The sequence below is a fragment of the Nematolebias whitei genome, chromosome 6 (genome assembly GCF_014905685.2).
Source record: "Nematolebias whitei isolate Nwh7 chromosome 6, NemWhi1, whole genome shotgun sequence".
In the NCBI taxonomy this organism is placed as follows: Eukaryota; Metazoa; Chordata; class Actinopteri; order Cyprinodontiformes; family Rivulidae; genus Nematolebias; species Nematolebias whitei.
In genome coordinates, this window is record NC_056503.1 from 34584399 (window position 1) to 34591085 (window position 6687).

At 44.7% G+C, this 6687-nt stretch overlaps 1 protein-coding gene across 1 annotated transcript in view; it reads left to right on the plus strand.

Moving 5' to 3' along the window:
• LOC119410917 (extracellular calcium-sensing receptor-like) overlaps positions 1-6687 on the plus strand; it is a 27417-nt gene that overhangs the window by 4398 nt on the left and 16332 nt on the right. The gene's annotated exons all lie outside the window — the stretch shown is intronic.

Consider the following 6687-nt stretch of genomic DNA (forward strand, 5'->3'; position numbering starts at 1 on the left):
CTTATAGATGCTCTCGAGGTCACTGTAATCAGTCAATGTCCTCCGGTGAGCTCCATAAACATTCTTTTTTCAGCGGGGTTTCATCTGGTTATCAGTTGGAAATTCCTCAGGGAGGGGGTGGTGAGCGTCAGATCACATTTTCTCCAGGCGACTTTAGATAAGATGACCTTCAAGGACAGCCAAGGCGATGAAATTTTAGATAAACACACAGTTGTTTTGGGGACAGGCAGAACTTAATGACATCAACCTTCAGTCTGTGTCGGTCTACTTGGTTCCGAAATGTCCAAATTAACATGGCCACACCGATGGAACGTGACTGAGTAAAAATCCCCAAGATCTGATCCATTTAGCCCAAAGCATTTGACTCCGGGTACTCCAGACATGAACCAAGCCATCATAAAGGCAAGCAGCGTGATCGGGTCCCAAATTTGCTGCTGACGACTTCCTCGATTGTAGATAAAACCAGCACCAGCTGAATCCAAAAAGCAGGAGCCAGTTATCAAAAATCCAATTAAATATGTGTCCTTAAAATCCACAGATGGCAGCAGAGATAGACACATCATCAAGTTTTCCAGTCGATGAGATATCCAGCTGCGTACGTGCCAACAGGGTAAATCGGCTCGCCCAAAGCCTGTCTTCTCTTTTGAAGAAATGTTGTAAATTGAGATGAGGGACCAACTGGTCAAAACAAGTCCATAATTATGGTTCAGAAGAAATGCAAGAGAGTCTCACAGCAATTTCACAAACAGACAGAGCATTTAGTGCAGAAATCCTAAATTTCTTTTTAGTAAATTATCTGTCAAATATCAAGAAATCCTACACATTTTAACTCCGGTTCATTTTTCTTCACGTTATCTTTCTTTAGAAATGTGCCATATGTGATTGATCTGGATCTAAGATACTTTTTTAAATATGATGGATGCCAAGATGGCTGCGCTCAGAGCAGTTGCAGCTTCACAGGCTCCCGGTACCATCCCAGTTTTTAGAAGTTTTGATATTGACTCTGTGCCTGACTCTGCGCGATTTATGCGTGTGAACTATAGCCGAACCGAACTGATGAGAATAGGAGCGGATTTGCCACGAAATATAGCAGAAATCAGCAACAAACTCAAAGCTACGCTCGGCAGAATGCAGATCTTAAAGTCATCTACCTGGAAGCTGCAGCAGAGGCGTTCCAGCGGGCAGAAGAGGAAGCGCTGCTCCCGACTTAAGAGGAGAGGATGCCGGGCGGGGGTTATGGTGAGGCTACGAGCTAACGCTAAAGCCGGTAAACTCCCCATGCCGTCTCTCTTTCTGTCAAATGTCCGCTCGTTGGACAACAAGATGGATTTACTTCGTTTGAGAGCGGGTGCCTCAGAAGAGATGAAGAAGTGTGCGGTGCTTTGCCTCACGGAAACGTGGATTACAAGTGAAACGCCGGATACAGTCTTCCAGCTGGATGACAGACTTTTTTTTCGAGCGGACCGCTGCAGCGAGCTAACGGGGAAATCACGGGGAGGCGGAGTGTACATTTACGTGAGTAAAAGTTGGTGCACGAACTGTACTGTTGTAAATAGCTCATGCTCGAAGGCTTTGGAGCAAATAACAGTGAAATGTCGGCCACATTATCTACCCCGCTAGTTCAAGGTGACTTTCATCTCTGTCCTCTACATTCCTCCGGACGCTAATGCTAATGAATCACTGCAGGAGCTTCATGATATCATCAGCTCGCTGCAGAACAAACACCCCGAGGCTCTTTATGTGGTAGCCGGAGACTTTAACCACGTGAATCTAAAGGACTGTCTCCCAAGCTTTAATCAACATGTGACGATTCCGACACGTGGAGACAAGACGCTGGACCATGTTTACACGAACGTAAAAGATGCATACAAAGCCGAACCCCGCCCCCACCTAGGACTGTCAGACCACATCTCAATCTTCCTGGCTCCTGCTTACATGCCCCCGCTGAGACGCTCCAGACCTGTACAAAAGAAAGTTAAATGCTGGATCCAGGACAGTGGCCCCATACTGAGAGATTGTTTTGATCGAACAGACTGGCAGGTTTTCAGAGAAGCTGCTGAAAATGGAGGTTCGCTTGATCTTGACCAATACACATCCTCAGTTCTGGGTTACATTAGTACATGTACTGACACCGTCTCCACTATCAGAAATGTTAAAAGCTATCCAAACAGAAAACCTTGGCTGAATGCAGAGGTGCGTACCCTGCTGGAAGCCAGGAACACTGCCTTCAGGTCTGGAAACTCAGAGGAGCTGAGTAGGACAAGAAAAGAGTTGTTTGCTGGTATTAAGAGGGCCAAGGCCACATGTGCACAGAGGATCGAGGTCAATTCATCTCACAAGACCCTTGGAGCATGTGGAGGGGCATTAAGTGCATAACAGATTATAAAGGACGGAGTGAACAATGCCCCAAAGACCCATCTCTGCCTGATGCCCTCAACAAGTTCTATGCACGCTTTGAAGACCCGAACAGACCACCCAGCACCAGACTCACCTCACCATGGGATGAAGAGCATATCAGCGTGACCTCAGCAGAAGTAAGGAGTACCTTCAGGAGGATTAATCCGCACAAAGCAACTGGCCCAGACAACATCCCCGGAAAAGTGTTGAAGGAATGTGCTGATCAGCTCTGTGAGGTGCTGGCAGACATCTTTAACACCTCACTTACCCTGGAGACAGTTCCCACCTGCCTGAAGACTGCCACCATCATCCCAGTCCCAAAAAGCTCTACAGTGACTGGTCTGAATGACTATCGGCCAGTGGCCCTCACCCCGATAGTCGCTAAATGCTTTGAAAAACTGGTCATGACTCGCATCAAAACAAACATCAACGAGGACCCTCATCAGTATGCATACCGTGAGAACCGATCAACAGAGGATGCAATCTCCTCTGTGGTCCACACTGCGCTCAACCACCTGGAGCAAAAAAACTCTTACGTCCGTATGCTCTTTGTGGACATCACATCTGCCTTCAACACCATGATCCCCCAAACCCTGATGGACAAACTATCCACACTAGGACTAAGCCCCTCCATTTGCAACTGGGTACTAGACTTTTTAACAAACAGACGACAGTTAGTGAGGATCCACAACCTCTCCTCCTCCACCATAACCCTCAGCACTGGCTCTCCTCAGGGATGTGTGTTGAGTCCCCTCCTGTTTACTCTGCTCATGTATGATTGTGCAGCTACCCATCCAGGCTGTCACATTGTAAAGTTTGCAGATGATACAGCGGTGGTGGGATGCATCACAAACAATGATGAGTCCAGCTACAGGCAAGAGGTGGAACACCTGGAGAGCTGGTGCAGAGAGAATAACCTTCACATCAATGTAAAGAAGACAAAGGAGATGATTGTGGACTTCAGAAGGAACAAAAACATCTACACTCCCCTGAACATAAGAGGATCTGCGGTGGAAGTGGTCTCCAGCTACAAGTACTTGGGTGTACACATGAATGACAACCTCAGCTGGAGCAACAACACCACCAGCCTGATCAAAAAAGCTCATCAGAGACTCACTTCCTCAGACGGCTGAGGCGAGCTGGTCTGAGAAGCTCAGTCCTCACCTCCTTCTACAGGTGTGCAGTGGAGAGCATCCTGTGCTCGAGCATCAATGTGTGGCATGGAGGCTGCACAGCTGCAGAAAGAAAAGCTTTGCAGAGAGTGGTCAAGGCTGCACAGAAATCTGTCGGAATCAGCCTCCCCACCATCACAGACATCTACACCTCCAGATGCAGGAAGAGGGCCACCTGCATCATGAAGGACCCCACTCACCCAGCACACACACTTTTTGCCCCACTCCCCTCAGGAAGGAGGTTAAGGAGCATTAAGTGTAGAACCACTAGACTGAGGAACAGCTTCTACCCTGAGGCTGTTAGACTCATGAATCTCTAACTAGAATAATCACTGTGAAAAACCATATCATGTTGCTGCTGATCTGTTTCATGTTGCTGCTGATCTGTTTCATGTTGATGTGTTCATGCGTGCACATCTGCTCACAGACTCATGTTCATGTTTGTGCTGATGTTCAATGTTTTTATGTTATGAGTGCTTAGTGTATATTTAGTTGATGTTTTTCTTAGTTCATATCTTAGATGTTATTACTGTTTTTCTTATACATTTTATTGTTGGATGTAACTGGGACCCTGTGTACATAATTTCGCTCCACCACATGTACCACATGAGGTGTGAATGACAATAAAGAAACTCTGACTCTGACTCTCTGACTCTAAATGAATGATAGGAGTTGAGTTGCAAACAGTTGGAAACTGTATTTTTTTCTTTTTCTCTTTTTTCAAAGAGAAGCAGGCACACTTGCTCCTCCTTTGCTAATTCAGTGAGATGAAGAAGAACAAACAAAGGGGAGGAGTGCAGCAGTTTTTGTGAATGGCAAATATACCCTTAACAACGGGGGCTTGCATGCTTGACAAGCTGTCTGAGAATTTGCAGTCAAGGGTTATGAATGTTTGTGTTTTTTATATATGTTGGCTGAGAAAATTATTTCCCTCTACCCTGAAAACCTAATGTCTACCAAAGCAATCTTTTATCTTGACCTGGAGGCTGGCTTGCTGACTCGCAGTGCCTTCTTGGCATTGTCACCATGAGAACATACCCCAAATATTTTCTTATCTCCATCTGGAGAACAACTCGTCGATTGCCATGGATCATGTCTGTGCACCTGACTGCAGCTGGCTATGAGTGAACACCCACTGTCTCCGCTGCTGTATAAAAGTCTGCAGATGACTCTATTCGGCATTCAGTTCTGTGAAATGTTCCATGTATATGCATTATGTTACAAATCTATGTATGTAATGTGTTGGTCTGCTTCTCAGCAGGTGTATCACTAGGAGAGGAAAATCAATTTTAAACGTGAATGTGTCGATGGCGAACAGGGGATAGACGTAGTACTACATTTACTCTGGACCGTTAACCAACCAGCCTGGGTTCCTGGCTGCTCGGGATATGTTGGAAGACCACTAATTGTAGCTAGTCTTCGTGGCTCTGCTCTGCCAATGGGGACCTGGCTAGCTATTAGGTTTTCAATAGAGCGGAGCTGAGCTTCCAATTCAAACAGCCTCTCTATCAAAGCTACCATAAAACAACATTTATTCCAAGTATCAATATTGCTAAAGGAGGCATAACTAAACATCTAACACAGAAAGCACGTGAGAACAGAGGAACTGGGAGAGAACCAAAAGTCATGCTAAGCTAATGCTACCAAGAGCTAGTTGATCCCAAATACACTAATAAAAACCAGAAGTGCTGAAAGATAAGAAGGTGACACAAGCACAATCCAACAGTAGAAAAACAACTGTATCAATGGTGTTTGTGTACTAGAATGTAGAACGGTTTATGTGAATATGATATGTATGTTTATCACATATGTGTATATGTATGTGAATGTAAAACAAAAGACTCCTTGAGCAAACAAATTACTCCAGCTACCAGCAGAGAAAACAGAAAGTGATGCAATACGTCTTACCGTGAACATCCTCACGTTCCCCACTCCACCACTCGCTGAACCTTGAGTTGAAATGGAGCAATGTTGTTTTAACCTGGCTGTAGAATGATGGACCAGTTCTTTACCCTTATTAAGGTGCTAAAGGGAATATGTTTGTTTGCTCAACTGGTCCACATGTTCTGTGGTTTAGGAGGATCAGGGCTGTGTTAAAGATTTTTCATTGCCTTCTAATTCAAAACTTTTTTTTTCTTGTTTGTTGCTGACTTTTGTACACATAAGCTGAACTAAAATGTTTTTTTGCATCCTCCTTCTTCTGAAGCCAAAGTGCCTCTACTTACTTCTCCCAAACAAGTCCTTAGAGCACAATGTTGAATATCATCCAATTCTGACAAACCAATTTAACTGCTGATCCATAACCTGAACTGGCTCTTGCCACGTCATCCTTTGGTCATCTTCATCACTATTTAGGCCCTGTTTACATGAGAACAACCTCTGGGAATGTTAGTGTAAGAGTTCAAGCATTTTCCCTTGCAGCTATTCTACACCAGAGGTTGCCAACAAATCCACACCTGAGCATCATTCACCTGATGAGCTACAAGGACTACTTAAGGCAGTTGATGACTGCTATCCAACACAGGCAAGTTATCTGCCTTTCAGTAGTTGTGTTCCTGGCCTTTACCTTGTTCCTAGTATTTTGTGAAAAGCTATTCTTGAACTCTTGTTGTAGCTTGACTCCTGTGATCCTCCTGAGCCTTGGACCTCCCTATTTACCTCCTGATCCTCCTTGTAATCTCTTTATCTGTTCCCTGCCTTACACCACTTGTCCAACATTGTGTAAAACCATTTTGGAACCTTTTGGACTTCACCCTTCGACAATCCTGCCTGCTTAAAGTAAGAAACTAAACTTGAAAAACAACCTCCAAGAGGACCTTCCCATTAACACTGTTCCGTTCTCTCCAGGGTTCCTGTCCAAGTCTACAGATCCAGCACGCTGTTTATTGTTATTTACTTCTGTAAATTAACACTGCTAAAACTATCTCCTTGTCCTGAAGCCGTTGTTCTCGTTCTATCTGAGTATAGAGCCAAACCTTACAGAATAAACAGCCTGAGCAAAAACAGAATGTGACCAAGAATGAACAACTCCTACAATTCCTTGGTTCACAGATTAAACATATTGATAAACAGAAGACCACCATTGAAATAATTCTTACTCAAGAAGACACCAACCAGT